This window comes from Manacus candei, unplaced genomic scaffold (genome assembly GCF_025592945.1).
Source record: "Manacus candei isolate 608988 ecotype Guabito, Panama unplaced genomic scaffold, ASM2559294v1 h1tg000008l, whole genome shotgun sequence".
NCBI lineage: Eukaryota > Metazoa > Chordata > Aves > Passeriformes > Pipridae > Manacus > Manacus candei.
Window position 1 is genome coordinate 12,895,183 of NW_026138056.1, and position 17,365 is coordinate 12,912,547.

Below are 17,365 nucleotides of genomic sequence, written 5' to 3' on the forward strand. Positions count from 1 at the left end.
TTCAATTCAGAAATTAATTCCAAAACACAGCAACAATAAAATTTCCTTTAAAAAATATAAAATCCAGACATTTTACTTGACTTGTTGATTTTTTAATGTCTGAACTTAATAATAATTCAGTTCTACATGATTTATTTGCTTACAGAGTTTTTATCATCAATGCTTCAATGGCCATTTTGCTGTTCTGGCTGCTGCTGATGTATCATAGACTTCTCTGTACTGTCTGTCCAGTCACATGCTGTTCAACCATTGCCAAAACCATCTTCACATTTTCCACTAATAAAACTGTAGCGTAGAGAAATTGTCACATTTATAGTGCTACTAGAAATAATAACCCTTTAAGACTTAATATACTAAAAGGGCAAATAAAACAGCATCCCTCAAGATGGCTGAGGCTGTGAAACTCAGCTTTAAAGACTATTTTTTTCTTTACGTTGCTTTTGCTTTCAGACTTTACCATCGCTTCATCTTGTACTGAAGAAAACATAAATTGCTCAACAACAAAGTAAAATTTAAGAGAATTTCTAACTCCTAAAAAGGGATTAAAGTATACTCAATCTCAAGAACATTTGTTAGAAAGCCTGCTTTACTCACGTCTTTTGCATCCTCCCGCCCACAGAAGCAACTGTAAAAACTGAATTTTGTATTAATCTGGGAAGAGAAACCCACAAACTCAAAACTGTTAGTGTTTGGAGATTAGGTAGGTATGAATAATAGCTTTTTCTATCTACCTTCTTTATTTTTTTTTTAATGATGTTGACATCATTAAAAGTAATTTGTTCTCAGTGGGAAACATAAGATGTATGATCTCTAGGGAGGATTGCTGAGGGGATGAAAGGGCTCAGTTTCTTCCATTAAACAGCCCCAGTTTTGTGTGTCAACTGAAGATGGGAGCATGGCTCCTGTACCAGGTAATCTGCTTCTGTGGACTGCCCAGTGATGCTGCATACTTCATACAGCTCTGAATCAGCACTGATACTGCTATCATATCATCCCATTATCTCTCTACCATGAAGGTCTTTACATCTGCATTCTGATGCATTTAACCTGTGTTATTTGTATTATTTCAAAACACAATGGCAAGTGACTCTCAGAGAAATGCTTATGCAATTTCCACAAGGTTTGAACTTTATGGACTGGGTACAAACAAGCCCAGGTTTCTTTTAAGTATCTGGCACAGTAAATCTAAGCATATTGTTATGGTTGCATGACAAACTGTGCTTTAGATCCTGCTAGGATATTTATCAAGTGTCAGGCTTATTTTCCCTTACCCTTCACAAAACATGAAGTCTTGGAGTCCTGTAGCTCTGTATTCTCAACTGTGTTGGCATTATGGACCCAGTTATATCCAGCAAAAGTAAAATCTTTCCTGCCAAAGAGTCTGTGATCAGCACTCTGGGTAAAAATAATGCAAATTGAGGTATTTATTCATTCATTTAAAAGAATACAGAAAAGCAGGAGAAAGATAAAAAGGCATATGCCCATATTTCCTCTTAGCTACCTCTTAATCTTTACTTTCAATGATTGGTAAACCAACTTTCACCCAGTTCTGGTCTTGGAAAAATTAACTAAGCTTCTGTATTGTGCTTCATTGAGCTAGGTGTAACTTTTCAGTGATATAGTGACAGCCTTAGATCAAGAGGATTAAAGTGAGTGACGCTTACAGCTGTTCATCATAATGTTACATCCAGGTAGTGGATATGCATTTGGCTGCCTCCAAATCTTAGAAAAAGCAGGAAGTAGATTTAGCATCCCAACTAATAATACCACAGGAGGACATCACTGCTAGAGACCCCAAGCCTGAGTTTTAAATCAGTGAGAGTTGGCTTTGGAGTTCCACTGCACAGAATCAGTCTTGCAAAACCTTTCTTTCAAATACCATGAAATCTAAATATATTACACAAAGAGGAAAAAAAAAAGAGATTGAAATCTTACTTATTTGGTACATGGGAAAACTGCAGTATTTTAAATGAAACTAGAGCATTAGATTGTGGTCTGAGTTCAGTTTGAGGTGTTAAATTTCAAGAATGATGTAGACTAGCTAAAAGTAGAAGAACGAATGTAATCCAGAATTTGAAAAATCTCATGTTCCAGGGAAGGCTGCATCATGAGATGTTCTCCATAAGAAAAAGAGATAGGAGAAGGACATGATTACAAATATTTAAAGAATTACTTGTTATTCTCTATGTCCATGGAGATTAATGTAGCATAGGAAGAGAGAATGTGCAAGGAATAGGTGAGGAATCAAGTGCTCTAAGGCTTCCCAGGTCTCCATGTCTCATAGTAAGGACTGGGACAGAAGAGGATGATCAAATTCAAGGCTGCATAGATCAGTTAGATGTGTGGGTCTGTGTGGGATTCCTTGGAGGGTATTGAGAGGACTGGTCACTATGAGGCTGCGGTTTGCCATTGAACTCATGTCCCACCAGTGTTCTCACTTGCACATGCAGTAAGATTGTCACTAACTCACAACTTGACAGTCAAATCTGGGGCACAATTCTTGCTATCCATTAAGTTTTCTAACACCTAACATGTTGAAACTAAGAATTCCACCACCTGCATTCCTTTAATTACTTTAAGATAGCATGATGCTATTTATGCACATTAACATAATACTATTTATGAATGTTAACATGATACTACTTTTGAGTAACTTCATTAAAGTGAGGTTTGCTGTAAATTTCTTAGCAGATCAGTGGCTTTTTTAAATTCTGGAACTAATTTCTTGACCTCTTTTTGTTCACAGCTGAGGGTCACCAGTATCCAGGTATTCCTATTCTCCCATCTTTCTTTCTGAGCTTTCCTAATATGAGTCAACCTGATCTAGAGCTGCATGTGAAGCAGTAAGCTGAAAAGTGAGTGTATTAATACTCTGCTAATTTGCCTCTCTGGCTGGCAAGCCAAAGCACAGGCACAACTTCCTAGCTTGGAGTACAGCCAGGATAAATCTATGACTACGCTTATCTGAGCAGATACACGTTTCAACATCTAATTCCTTTTTATGAACATCATTCTAAAAACCCTCTCCTCTTTCAGTGTAGGAAGCCTCTATATATGTCTTAACGTGTTGCTGAAGGCAGTAGGAAACAGCAGCCATTTTGAAAGAGAATAAATCTTTTGTTTCACTAGGAAAAGCACCAGCGTCTAGTGAAAGTAAGTTTCAGCTCTGTGTTTTTATCATTAGTTAAAATAATAGCAAAGGTAAGAAGGGCAGACTACGGGAGTGTGAGTGTGTGGGTGTGCATTTAAACAGCATGGCAGACAAGACCGTGTGTCAGGTGTATGCAGAAAGGGGAGGGAGTTGTGAGGAAGTCTAGCATGGACATCTCAGCCATGTAGGCTCCTGTGACACCAGAAAGAGAAAGAAAAAGGCACTTGAATGTGTCCTGGGAAGTAATTTCTTTTAATCAATATTCCACTAAAGGTGAGGATCCAGATGAATGTCTCAATCGTGACCTGAGATTAATGCATAATTTCACTGGACATTGTAGATCACAAATGGATTGTTTGTGATGGTGTCCATAGCTGGTGCCTAGTTTTTAGAATTAACTTTTGTCATTTTTTGTTTATATACATGTTATACTTCTAAGCTCTCTTTTGACTCTATAGTGTATGATGGTTTGGGGAAGAAAAATACCGAGGTGTTGGTTGGACATGATTTTTCAGCAGAACCACTTGTGGAAGATTCTGTTTTGGCAAGAATTTGATAGTTTCAAAAATGCAGATCAAGGCTCAGTCTATAAAACAGCATCATCAATCATTTAATGAGTCCAAATAATTTTTCAATTGCAGGTTTAAGTGAATTAAATCAAACCTTTTAAATAAGTTCATTGGTTGAAATTAACTATATTGTTGGCTGAATTGTTCAAATTGAACTGGATTGTACTGAATATTCTTAAGATCTCAATTTTTTTCTTGATTTGCTCTCAGAAGAGATTATAAAATCTTGACCTTTGTTGTGATGATTAAACTATTTCCCATACAGTTTTAATTTCTAACCGTGTAAGAATATGTTTTAGTATAGATTTCAGATATATGTTGTCAACCTTAATTCAGTTTTACTGTAGATTTTTACAGCAATTTATTAACTGACACAAATACATTAAGACCATATTGTAAACCATCCACTGATATAGACATATTGAGGCTTAAATTCTGTCTCAGCTCCTGTTCTCTCCTTCACCTTCCAGCACTACACTAAATGAAATTATTAACATTGATCAGATGCAGTTGTAGCAGAAGGTGGCAAGATTTGTAAGGGCCATTATTTCATGTGGTAGCTTAATTCATAGTTTTGTAGACACCCTAAAATGTTTTGTCTGCTGCATAGACAAGCTTTACTTTTATCATAAAATCACCCTTGTGTCTGAAGAATAATACTACCACCCATTAGTCATCATTTGAGAGCTTTAGATGATTTTTTAGTTACCTTGGCTCCATGCTAAGTCTTGTCTGGAAAATAAAGACTGTGGCCCAGCACATGAAGTGAAAAACAGATCAAATGTACCCATGGTAGGTTACATTATTGAGGACATGTGCTTAAGACGATGATGATGATGATGATGACTGATATTATTATCCCTAAGGACTGATAATTTCCTGTCCAGGTAACTTCTTGCAATAAAGTTGTGATAGGACAAGACAATGGATGATGATGTCATTTTCTTCTGGGATGTGATGGAGGGACAAGGTACCACCAGATTTACTTTATCAAATAGTGCTAATACAAAAGACACTTCACAAATAAAGTTGTGGAGGAATCTGGTACAAGCAAATGCTCCACAACTAAGTCAGGTTGACCGACTAATGACACATACTTTCAGCCAAAGTGGACTCAAACTTGGCAAAGTACACTGCACAAAGTATATTCTATTTACCTGCATGACCTTTGCCTTGCTTTGATTTACCTTCATTTGGCTATACTTCATTTGTTGGATGAGATAATCTGATTGCCATTCTAGTGATTAATGCTGAAGATGAAGTAGAGTTAATTTTTTTCTTAGAGTATCAGCTTCATCTCTGCATTTCTTGATTTCTCCATGATCCCGATATTTTAAATGCAGCATTCTTTATAGTAGTTTTGTTGGTTTTTTGTTTTTTTTTAGGTTTTTTTTAATAATATTCTTTTGCCATTGGAAAATATACCTGCTGGCTAGCCATGTCCATTCTGTAGTATAGCACCTTGTATAACATTATTCATATGCTACGAAGAGATAACAAGAACTAGGTAAGTTTATTACCTACTATATATAGAAAAGATCCACAATTTGACATAGTTTAGCATGTCAAAAAGGAGAGTTATGAAATATAGGTGAGTAAATAGGAGACATAGGAAAGGGGTAGGAAATGATGCAAATAATCCTAATGCTTTTCAGCACAGATGAAGCAGTGCAGGACTGCAGTCATTTGGTACTAGTAAAATCTGGTACTGTCCTTTCTCCTAAGTGTAAAAGGACATTTTAGGGAAGTAGCAGCACAGGTGCTATGATTACGTGATATATAATATCATTCACAGCCTTTGATTAAGACAACGCTTGAAAGCATATCCAAATATGTATGTGTAGAAATATACAGGTGTGTATTACATGCAAACATATATACATACATGTGTGTATATATAGAGATAGATGTGTAACATGTAGTTAGCTATATATTTAATATGGAATGTTCTTCAGTTTGTCGTTGTAAAAATGCCAAGTTTGATCACTCCATGTCGTCTATATCTGTTTGTAGCTTACCCATTAGAAAAAACACATTTTACTTAGATCTGAAAGGTGAGTGAGATATGGTTTGTTCTGATTCATTCTATGTCAGTATAAATACAACCTGTATTTTAGCTGGAGAATTTTTGTTGTGAGTGGATGGAAAATGATGTATGGAACAGAAATAACATAGTTTAATTTTTTTTTAGGCAGAAGCTGAACAGGGAACATAGACTATTGGATAAAAAAGCATGCAAAAAAAGGTCCCTTTTGATTTGTAAACTGAGCAGATTTAATCTGGAAATCACCAGGGGAAAATAAATACAGTACATGATAGATGTCATTTTTATAGTGTGATTTTTTTTCGACCAGAGTTACAATTTAGCAGTTCAGCTGACATGATAGATGTTCCAGAGGAGTCTTGTGCCTCACAGAATTTTAACTGCAAACCTTTATACTTAACACATATCTCCTAAGGCAATAAGATACACTGCAATCAACACTAACATCATTTAAAACTGCATCAGCCAGAAAATACAGGTCAGTGTCGGTTATGATTGCTGCCCATTAATGCAATCCTTTGTTATTGTACCACCTATTGTTTTACCACTTGTCTTTACACCACCCATCCCTCTGTGGTATGAACAAAGTTTGCTTTTTCCAGTAGAAGTAAAATGAAATTTTATGCTCATAGAAATGTTATTATCGATACTGCATTGTTTCAAAATTATGCAACTTGAGTGATTAGTCCCATATGGGAAAAGAGAACTAGCAATGGTACCTAGAGATTTGCAGGATATGGATTTGCTGCAGTAAGGCCTCTAGAATAAATGGAGAGCCTGACAGATGATAATTGTAGAGTACAGCATGAGAAATGACAGTAGAAAAGTAAAAGAACTGGAAAAAAAAAAAAGTGCAAAGTGAATAGTGGCACTAAATCCAGCAAAGAGTAGTAAAGGAAAAAAGCAGATATCCAGGGGAGTGAATAAGCCTTTAGTTATCCATAAGTGGTCCCATTACCAATTTAGAATTCATTACGAGCATTAGCATGGCAGCCATCAGCATCGTTTCTGGAACCTCCCTAAATGCTTTCTTTCATCCTTGTGAAAACCTCCAAAGCATAGCAATACAGCATGCCTGGAGCAGTGCCAATGCAGAGCTTCTCAGCTGCATGGCAAAAGCAGAGTTACACTACCAAAAGGCTGAAAAGTGGGGCCAGGCCAATGTCCTCTCCTGTCACTGGGGTAGGCACGGATGCAGCAAAGGGGAACCATGGGGAGGGAGGCTCGTTCCTGTGATGGATGGAGGGACAAGCTCTGTTCTTCACCCCTGACCTTCCACTGGCACCCACTCAGCAGCAGCAGCGGTCAGGAAGATCTCCAGGGCTTTGGCATAGCAACCTAATTTGCTGAAAATCTATTGTTATCCCAACTGTATTACAGATGGATTCCCTCCACTGCCAGCTGAAGAGTAAGGGAGACTGACCAAATTTCTCGATGTTTTGGGCATCTCTGGTTTCATAATATCTGATAATGTGTGAATTGGTGTTCTCAGTGATGATAACTAAGGAAGCAACTGTGGAGATATGTTGAGTTGAGAATATTGTCAAATGGCGTTTGCCGAAAAATACTTTTTTGAGTATGGCTAAACCCTTGCAGAAAGTCCTGCTGAATTCGATATATTATTTGAGTTGATAAAGGTTGAAAATATTTTAATGTTTGGTAAATGTTTATTTGTTTTTTCAAATATTTAATTTTAAAAATTCATTAAAAAATAGTAATGTAAAATGTGTTAATAGGAACAACTAAACCAAAGTGAATATCATCTTTTTAAGTCAGACCAAATGTTTCATTTTTCAAGAAATAACCTTTTTTTCTAATGTCAGAAGTAAAACTGGGAGAAATTTTTGAAAAATAGATGCTAAAATGAGAAATGTACCTGTAGCTTCTCTGAGGACTGCTACTCTTTCTTATGTCCTTGGAAGGCATTTGTGCAGTCCTCCAGTATTTGAGGCACCATTGTTGTGTCATTTTATTTTACTCAGGCGCTACATCCATGTTGCAAATAACTGAGTATCTCTCTCTTAATCAAACATTGATTTTACCTGGGACGCTTAGAGATTCAAACACATTTATAAAGACAGCTCATACCAATAAAACATCCTTCATGGTGACCCTCAGAGTGTCTTCAGGGAAACAATATACTAACAGCATAATGTTTTCTGAGAAACATGTTTTTTCCCTTGTGAAAAGAAGCAGATGAATTTGTAGTTATCTGGGATAAGCTGGTGTTAGTCTGATGGTCTATCAGGAAGAATTTTTGAAAATTATATTAATCTCCAAGGCAATTTTGATGTAAGAACATATGGCATCCTAACACCAAAGCCAAGTTCTAAGCCTAGTAGAATGGTGCTCTCTGAGTATGCTTGTAGGAAGTTTCCTAGGGGCTATTAGTAATAGAAAAGGACAACACAGTAAATTACCTATTAAAGATATAAATAGCTGTTTATGTGTAGATATATAATCAGCACTCCACCCTCTTCTCCCTTTGCTCTTTTGTAAGTATTTGTTTCTGTAAAAATAATTTGCTTCGAGGAAGTTTAAATCAAGCTCCTAAACTTCTATAATTGCTTCAGTTTTGTTCTTAATGTGACTTTGGAGATCTCTTGAAAAGGAACAGAAAATGGTATCCTCTCTGACATCCCCATTATTCACAATGAGAAAAGAACTTTTGTCTGAATTCTGAATCTAAACTTTTGCATTTCAAGAAGTGTAGTAACATTGTTAATGTTGAACATTTTACACTGCTTCACAGAAAGACTGGTCAAATTTCCCTCCTGACCTCGTGTTTTCGCATCCCTGGGTCATATTAACATAACTAGATTCCTTTGATACTGTGGACATTGAAATGTCCTGTGTTCTGATTGTGTTTCCTTCTCTTTCACCTGGATCTCCAGATAAATGTGAAGAACTCTTTACTGCAAATCTTTCAGCTTTTATAATGACAACTGATATTCAAAATGCAGCTTAAAATACAGACTTCTTCTGGCTCACCCACCACTTCTGTATCTATTAGGCACCATTCTGTGACAGTGATGAGTTGAATGAGAAATAATACAGTCTTGGTCTTTATTGGCATTTCCATTAAGACATTTTGCTTTGAAAGTGTGGGAGAAATCAGCAGCTTACCTGGATCAGTCTTATGTACTGTCAGGAAGCAGTAGATGCAGGAAAAAACATTGGCCTTTTCTTTCTTTTTGCTTTTCATTTCATCCTGTTGATGAAATAAATTGTTTGGATTGGAAGAAACCTTAAAGATCATCTAATTCCACCCTCCCTGCCACAGGCAGGGTCACCTTCTGCTAGACCAAGTTGCTCAAAGCCCCATCCAACCTGGCCTTGAACACTTCCAGGGAATGGGAATCCACAACTTCTCTGGGCAACCTGTTCCAGTGTCTCACCACTCTCTCAGAAAAAATTTCTTCCTACTGTCTAATCTAAATCTATGTCCTTTAATTTTGAACCTATTCACTCTTCTCTATCACTACCTGCCCACTATATTCCTCTCCAATTCTCCTGTAGGCCCCCTTTAGGTACTGGAAGGCTGCTATAAGGACTCCCTGGAGCCTTCTCTTCCCCAGGCTGAACAACCTCATCTCTCTCAGCCTGTCTTCATAGGAGAGGTGTTCCAGTCCTCTGATTGTCTTTATGGCCCTCCTCTGGACTCGCTCCAACAGGTCTGTGCCCTTCTTTTGTTGGGGGCCCCAGAGCTGAACTCAGGCTTTTCAGAATAGTAACATTTTGGCCCAGAGAAGCTTTGTTGCTAACTATTATTTATTATGCTGAGTGACTGCTGGTAATGTACATGCAACCCAGACAGAGAATTCCTCAGAAACCTTACAAAAATAATAAGTGCAGTGTGGTTCCTTAGTAGTAGCAAAAGAGGAGAATGGGTAGAAAGGCTGTAAACCCCATATGTGGCATGGTGAGCTCATGGCACTCTGTAGCTTGTATTATGTTCATTGTGCATAGTTATCTACATTGCTAAGTCCTTGTATTAACCTTAAAAGAACCACTAGGAGAACTTGAACAAGGTGGTCTCCAAGAGACCCCTGCATAGAGTTGGTGTGTGTTTGGAGCATTATAGCAAACACAGTGAAAATAATGGGCGTCTGGTGTACCAAAGTTGATATGAAGTACTGAGAGGAGGTGGTGGCCAAATACTGAAGTCAGATAAAACAGCATGAAGCAGACTTGGGGATCATTGTAGCAAAGAAATGGAATGCAAATGCATTCAAACAGATAAAACAGCAGGAAGCAGACTTGGAGACCAGTGTAGCAAAGAAATGGGAGGCAAATTCATTCAAACAGGGATGTCTACAGCACTGATGTAAACATCACTGGTTTACACCACTGGTGAAAACAAGTATGATTTCAGCAGTAACATCCTCCTAAGCAAGTAGAAACAACATGGACTTTAGTGGGATCAAAAACGGTATGGTTATGATAATTAAGTCTTGAAATGGTAAACCTAATAGTGACTATTGTTATTGTTGTGACCATTGCTATTATTGTCAGTATTTGCCTGAACAGACAAAAGTGACCAAATACTGTTTTTGTAGGGAACAGAGTAGGAAGACTCGGATTTGACGAACAGAAGGCAAGTCAGAAAAATGTAGTGCTTATGTACACTTTTAAATAACCCAATAGTATTTTTCTAGGATGGCACTGGTATGTTATTGTATACCAAATGAGTCTCACAGGTGCTACATACTTGCGAGCTCACCATCGTATTGTATTTCCAGCTTGTCCCATCCGTTCTGCATGTGTTTCACATCTGTTATAGAAACTGAAAGCCTTATTTCAAGCCTGGCTTTATTCTTTTTAGATATTAAATTGTCCCAGTTCAGTGTAGAGGGTTTAGGTTTTCCATTATTTATGAACAATAGAGGAATTCTAGAGGAGAAAAAACCCAACACATAAAAACTGTGTTCCTACTTGGAAAAAACTTATCATCTAAGGTGTACAAATATCATATGCAACTAATTCAAGTGACAGACAGTGCAAGGTATGTAAAGCATATGGAGGTGTTCACCACCAGTCCAGTCCTGGACTTTGGCAGGTGTCTCCTGTGCAGAACAAGGGGCAATAATTTTGGAGAAAATGAGAATGTTCATGGTAATTGAGAGCCTGGGAAGAGAGGCTCTTCTGACAAAGGGAGCACAAGGAAGAGGAATAAGGAAGTTTTCCTTAAGGGATGATTCTTTAAGCTAGCAGACAACATGCTAGATCAGCAGGCCTTGATTCAAATGACGCAGGAAAGAACAAAAAACTGGAGAGCCCCTCACTGTGTCCCAGTTGCTGATAAGGTGAGGATGTCCTGTACCCTCAGGCAAGGATGCTGAGTCGGAGTGCTGGCCAAAAACCAGTAGTTTTGCTTTTTGAAAAATCTCAAGGTGGTTGAGATTGATGTGAGATGTCAGCACACACAGGATGGAGACTATCTCATAGTTATCATTGAAAGAATAAGATTTATCTACTAGCCAGTGAAATAGGGCTTTTGTAGGGGAATGACTTACACAACAGATTGAGGATGTGGGTCTGACTCTGTATATGAGTACATTGTGGGTATGTGTGTACGTGAGGATATTGACCAGTGTATCTTTCCCACCTCACAATGCAGCCACCAGCTCTTGAACAGGGAGTCTTTGGATGGGTAAACTGGATCCTTGCTTGGCTCTCCTCCACTTAATCTCATCAGTACAACAAGCCCAGCACTGCTGCCTGTCCTCATCAACATTAATTTGTTACTTGCTGTCATGGGGCTTGTCCAGTGAGGAATTTTTGCCTCTCACAAATGGAGTAGAGGAAAGGTAGAACAGTACAGCAAGGGAGGAAGGAAGCTGGCTGTCTTTTCCTTTTTTGTACTGTTTTTTACTCCAAACCTGTGTGACTGAACACAGCTCCTTCCCCCACAGGAATCCCATTATTTCACTTTGAAAATCTGGTCAGTCTGCTCATCATTAGGTTAAATCAGGATTCCCTGTCCTGTGCCTAATGTGCTATGTTGGGAATTAAGTAATGACGCTTAAAATCCCTTCCAATTTTAGTCTAAATTCTTCTCTACAATTAAATCTTGCTTTCCTGACAAAATTATTCTAGATTATTTTAAACAATCAAATTTGCTGCAGACACATATCCCTTTATACTCTGAACTTCATCTTCCTCTCCTGATCCTGTAGTGACTTGGAGCCATGTGTACTTCTTGCCCCTTGAAAGAATATCTCAAGGACAAAGAAGCTGTCAAGTGACAAGAACAAAGCATGGGGAAGTGCTACCTGTCTTTATCTCCCACCCAGTCCCTAATAAAGAAAACTAATAATGCCCATTTTAGGTAGCTGCTTGCGCAACCCTAGTCTCATTATTTCAGTAAAGCAGTCTAAGCTGCCAGCTGTATCTTTTATACCTCCAGACAGACTTTGCAGAAGAGCTCTTTGCTGCTATTTTGAATGTGAGTTTCCCCCCTCCTCTCTCTTTTCTTCATGTTGCTTCTCTAGATCCTGACTGAAAGGAGAGAAAGGAGAGCTCTGCATGCTTGGGTGAGGAGGACAGGCAGGGCAGGGGGTGAGCAGCAGCAATCCCTTCTATTACTTGTGTAGTTTTCTCACTTCCTTGCTAATACCCTGACAATTAGAAGGGTTCTTATTAAGCTTATCCCAGTTCCTTGGTTTAAATGCTAACTATTTGTAATATCCAGAGGTATCATGCTGACTACTGTTCTGAATAAGAGCATTTCTGCTCACATCCCCATGGCTTTTCAGCTACAGAGCCCTTTAGGCAGCCATCTCCCAGTTCCCAGCGTAGCTCTGACAGGATTCTGGGAACATACAGAGTGCCTCTGTAGGGCTGCAGCATGAGTGCTGCATCCTATCTCCTTTAGTGCTGTCCCTACTGGCCTCAAGCCAAGTTTAGCCCTTGCTGAACACAAGAAAAATCCAAGTGTTTTTTGGCAGAAATACAAACCACTTGGAGCACTTTGGCGTATGGATGTGAAGTGTTTTACAAGCATCCTTAGAAGCCCAGCACAGCTCTTTGTATCATAAATTTCTGTAGTGTGGACAGGCCTTGAGAAAATACCTAGGAGAGGAATGGGAGGCAACTGATATCATAATTACTGGTTAGGGGAAAAAGGAGGCCAGAAATGTAGGGGAGAAGAGAGACTTGTTGATTGAACAAAATTTTAATAGTACAGTTTAACCAAGAATTTGAAATCAGAGAGGAACTGAACACATTTTTATTTTGAGGCTTTTTTTTTTTTCCTTGCTGATAACAAAACCTGAAAATTGCTGAAATCAGAATAATTTATTGGCATCAAATAGAACATTTAAATTTACTGGAACCCAAGTTTTCCTAAATTTCATTTTGGGTTTAGAATTATTACACTGCTCTTATTTTACTGTTACTTCTATATTACACAATCCTCTGATCTCCCTTTAATTTGCAGGGGGACAGTAAGAGTTTTCTGCAGAGACTATATTGTATTTCTGTCCATACAAAGTCTCTGCATCATTGCATTCTTCAGCATGCTAATGTTGATACTAGTATTTTCTGCATGAATTTACACATTTTTATTTCTCAGCTGATGCCTCAGATGCAGACCACAATTTCATTCCATCAGAAGTGATGACAAATGTTCTTTGGTGAAACTGAAAGATGGTATCAGAATACACTTTGTGTGCAGTGCTCTCATAAGTACATCAACAACCTATTTCTCTTGGCCATTTAACTGATGAAAAGGAAGAAAAATTCCTGCATTAGAAAAATCTAAAAAGAAAGTGACTCCACTGACTTAAATCCTTGTCTTAGTTTTACTGTTGAGAATCTGGAGAGAGAAAAAAACAAAGTCATATAATTTTTTTGTCTTACCCATCTTTGTCACTCAAAGAGTCACTGTCTGGTTAAGTTTCCATAGCTATGAAACAGGACGCATTTGTGAAGCTGCTTGAAGATTAGTGGGCACTCAAGACAATAAAGCAGTGATAGAATGACCCCAGTTAACAGGTTTTATCTTGGCAAGGAACTTATTCCCATCTGCCTTAAGCAGTTTAAAAGTAAAATAAACAAAAGCTGTCAAGGTCTTGGGAGGTGTGGGCATCACTTCTGAGTGTTAGTAGTGCAGCTACACAGAACTGAGGAGGATCAGGAAAAAAATTAGAGATGTCTGCTTAGCTCTGGTTCCTTTATTGTATTCAGACCACACTAAGCACATCCCTCCACTAATTCACACAACACAGAATATCAAACCAATCTAAAGCAGACAATTAAGCAGCTTTATACCCATTGCTGTCATACAGGACATACCCTCAAACATGGGGCAGAGAGCAAAGAGATGTTCTGCCTCCAGTAAACCTGTAGTGAGAGATACATGCTATCACATCTCTTTTTTACTCTCCCTACGTGCTGTTCTTCTGTTACCACATAGGGGTACAGGTTTCACGGTGAGTGAACTAAATGATGCTCCCTACCTATTCTTGATACTTCTTTGTGGAGAGGAAAGACCAATCCCTGTGCTGAATGCCACAGCTGTTTGCTGCTTTCCTATGTCTTTCAAAGCAAATCTCCTTGTTTCCTATAACAAACCTACAGTTAGGAAATGATCCTAATGTGATCTTACTGGTTTATTAGGGGAAACTGGGAGCAGAGAGAAACTGTATGAAACTATGGGGGGAAGAGAAACCGGATGAGAAACAAGTATTCAGGAAAAGTGGGCGCTACATGTGTTTTCCTAGCATGGCAGTGCTAGGGAAGTCTTTGCAGAAGGTATGAACAAAAGAGACATTCTCCTTCAGTTCTGCATCTAGATGACTGCTAGTGAATCCTTGGAAAAAGATAAGAAAAAACGTTGGACTTCTGAAACTTAAAACTAACTTCTTAGAGACTGGAAAGAAATTTGAATGAGTGATCTCAGCATGGGGAGAAGCAACACAGCATAGCTGTGAAAGAAGGTGCACTGGCTGAGCCTCCCCTCCTCTACTCTTCCCTCTGATGGCTGCTCTTAAGTTCCAGATTACTCCAGTGGCTGCTTCTCCATGGACCATCAGCAAGCTGCTCCAGGGATCACTGCTTACCCTCTGCAGCTAGAAAGAGAGAGGCTGTCTTGTTCATTTCACCAGCATTTACCAGCATTCAATAATATTCAGACTGCAACTAATTAAGGAGGACTTGCATAAGCATTTTATCCACTGGACCTGAGGGGTTGTCAGTCTTCAAGTGGACAGTGGGATCCCTATAGGAAGGAAGTGATGGCACTCCTAATATTGGAAGATGATCATGCATAGACTTAATTGCAACCACCATTTAAAAACAGACTACTAGAAACTTCAATAAGATGCAAGAAAATTTTTAAGGCCGTAACTAAAGACAAAACTTTAGGCCGTTCCCTTCAGTTATTCCCAACCTCTATATATGTGGGGAGAATTCATTGATATACAAACTTAGGAACACTGAGATGTAGGATACAGGCTACAGGTGATAATGGAAAAAATAGTGATTTTGATTGCTTCACCTTCAACAAGTAGGACAGAGAACAATAAGGCAAATGGGGACATCCCTCCACATGGTGAGGGAAATGAGCCAAATATCAAACATCAGTAAAGATTAAAAATAATTGTCATATATGCTTAGTATTTGTGCTTTGATATAGACTGAGAAGAAGGCAATTTAATCAATTTGTTATACTCTGTGTGATATGCATGTCTCAGAAGTTTGTTGTTTTGAAGCTGGTTTTGAAAAAAAAAAAAAGAAAAAAGGCAAAGAGATTTCGTTTACAGATAATATGCTAAAAGTGGGTATGAGAGAGGCCTAGAAAAAGATATTAGTAAGTAGAGCATAGTAGAATTTAAAGTAATAAGACTAGAGGGTAACATGGTAACGAAGTTTGGCCAGATAGGTAGGCGGGACTCCTTGGAGTAGGAATGCATCAGCATGTGCCATTCCTGGCACCTGCAAAAGATTTTCTATACGTTCTTTCTATACACAAATATTACTTTGTCCTTAATTGTTTTTGACTTGTCTGCAAACTGTCTTTCCTTACTGGTATTCTATTTCTTGATTGTGTTTTGTTTGATTTGGTTTTTTCAGAGATCATTAATATATAGCAGGTCAAGCCTTGCATAAAATCTCTGTTAGAGCAATGTATTAGGCTATGGAATCTGCCACACAAAAATAAGAAAAAGACATTAGTTTACTATTATAAAAATATGGCCAGCAACAATTCACAGCCACAGCAAAAGAAAAGCTGATGCTGAAAATTGGCACATTGAGATATTCTCACTGTTCAAGTCCAATTATCTCCCTGGTAACAACTTCTTTCATTCATTACATATTGTGTGGTCAGAATAAACCATGTAATAGTGCTGTATCTGGGTCTGTACTGCTCCCATAAATAAGGAAGCCTAAATATGCAACCCGATAATCATTTTCTTATGCTTGCTGGAAAATTAAAATATCCAGATTTACCAGACTGCAGTACTTTTCATTTTTTTGTGTGTAACTTTCTTTTAATATACAAATCCTCAGAAGTTAATGGGTTCTGAGTGGTTGACTGGCTGGTGAAAGAAAAACCTCCAAGTGGCCATGTATTTATATCCCCCTCTCACCAATACATTGTGATTTTACCATACCAATAACCTCATTCTGCTGAACAAGTTTTATACATTTCATGCTTTTGCAAAAGTTGAGTGGACTTTACCTAAAGCACAGGTGGAACGCATTGAGGTATTCAGATATACAGCACCTCAGACACAAATTAAGCAGTTGCAGCTTGAGTGCTGAAAGTATAACTTGATGTTCTTGATTTTTGTGGGATTTTTTTGCCTGATTCCAGCTTAACTGCAATTAAGATAATGGTTGCTAGGGGCTGAGAGTGGAAGAGGCCATTCATTCAATAATTATCAGGTCTAATGTCAAGGAAACTGCTACGTGTGAAAAAGAACAAGGCAGAGCTGGGCTATTGCAGCCTTGTGTACATTGCTATCTGTTTTGGGCCAAGGTCCAAAAGAATTTGTGGTCCAAAACAGCATCCAGAGATTTCAAGTGGGATAGGAGCCCATTTCTCTTTGTTGCACAAGCACATAGGAAGAGATGTTCTGCCACCCAAGACCTGCAGTCTTGCTAAAACAACACACTTTAGAAAGGGGATGGAAAGATGAAGACAACTGGAACTAAAACACAGCTTCGACATGACATCTCTTGTGAAGTCATGGAAACAGTGAAAGAGAATACCAGAATATTCACCTCTTTACTGCTTCCTTCTGGACAGTCAAGGGATATGAAATACAATTTTTTGGGCCAAGAAATAATATCATATAATGCCAGTACAGTTAGAAAACAAGACAGATGTAGTATGAGAATGATGGCCGCAGTTCCCTTGTGTAGGAGAGAGTATTACCATTCATAGCAAGAGTTATGTACCTCTTAAGTTAGAGCCTGCCAGCCTGCTTACATCCTGCTGCTAAGTTATTGGTATTAACTTGGCATGTTCTGTCAGTCATTACCTTCAATGTCAATCCTAAGCTTTTCTTGGCTGAAGCAAAAGTGGGAGAATTAGGACAGGCAGCACTGCTGTGCATGAAGTAAATAAGAAGTCTACCCTCCTCTGATAAA

At 38.3% G+C, this 17,365-nt stretch overlaps 1 long non-coding RNA gene across 1 annotated transcript in view; it reads left to right on the forward strand.

Moving 5' to 3' along the window:
- Window positions 1-6,182: 6,182 nt before the first annotated feature.
- Window positions 6,183-17,365, forward strand: part of LOC127465227 (uncharacterized) — a 35,743-nt gene continuing 24,560 nt past the window's right edge. Inside the window, exon 1 of the long non-coding RNA XR_007901951.1 lies at window positions 6,183-6,242. This is a non-coding gene — a long non-coding RNA (uncharacterized LOC127465227). The remainder of the gene's footprint in view (window positions 6,243-17,365) is intronic.